Source organism: Megascapheus bottae, chromosome X (genome assembly GCF_031878675.1).
Source record: "Megascapheus bottae isolate mThoBot1 chromosome X, mThoBot2.hap1, whole genome shotgun sequence".
NCBI lineage: Eukaryota > Metazoa > Chordata > Mammalia > Rodentia > Geomyidae > Megascapheus > Megascapheus bottae.
This window is the reverse complement of record NC_143547.1, coordinates 13,347,627-13,348,407: the sequence shown is the minus strand read 5'-3', so window position 1 is coordinate 13,348,407 and position 781 is coordinate 13,347,627. Positions and strand designations below refer to the sequence as shown.

The 781-nt window shown below is 31.1% G+C and overlaps 1 non-coding gene across 1 annotated transcript; it reads left to right on the top strand.

Moving 5' to 3' along the window:
• The first annotated feature begins 205 nt into the window (after nt 1-205).
• On the top strand, nt 206-335 carry LOC150040503 (small nucleolar RNA SNORA40). Its single transcript, XR_016533963.1, has one exon. It is a non-coding gene; the product is annotated as a small nucleolar RNA SNORA40 (small nucleolar RNA).
• The last annotated feature ends 446 nt before the right edge of the window (nt 336-781 follow it).

Below are 781 nucleotides of genomic sequence, written 5' to 3'. Positions count from 1 at the left end.
TAAATATGAAATAACTGAAATAACATAAATTATTTGTTTATCCCAGTGAAACTGGCTAGAGTTCAATACCAAAAGCCAAACAAAATTTTCGAATAAGTGGAAACTAGGAAACATAATACAGATCATGAGTGGATTATAAAAGATTTCTTGTTGAAAAGCTCAAAATACAAATCTATTTAAATGTAAAAGAAATAACAACATTTAGAGCACTTGTGTGTGTGTCTTTGTTTAATTTGTAGCAAAGCTTTACACACAGGTGCAAACAGTAAATCGTCTTTTGCAACCCAGAACTCATTGCTAAATATGAGATTTTGGTACATGTAAGAAGGAATACGAGAAAAAAAATAGAAAAAAGAAATAACAACATTTTAAAATCTTTGAAATGTAACTAAAGGAATCATTGCAAGGAAATGCATAATAGTAAATGTTCACGGTAGAAAACGTAGTTAAATTGATATGCTTACCTTACTTCTCAGGAGCCAAGGAAAGGAAACAATGCACAGTAATACATTAAAAACAAGATAAGAAATCAGTAAAACTTAAAATAGAAAAACAATAAATAAAAATCAATAAACTCAAATTCGCACCCTTTTGAAAGATAATACAAAATTGATGTATGTCTAGCATGATGACATAGAAAAAAGGCAGAGCATAAAAATGAACAATATCAGAAAAGAAAAGAGAAGATAACCAGGCATGTTGGCTCATGCCTGTAATCCTAGCTACTCAGGAGGCTGAGATCTGAGGATCTCAGTTCAAAGCCATCCCGGGCACTAAAGAA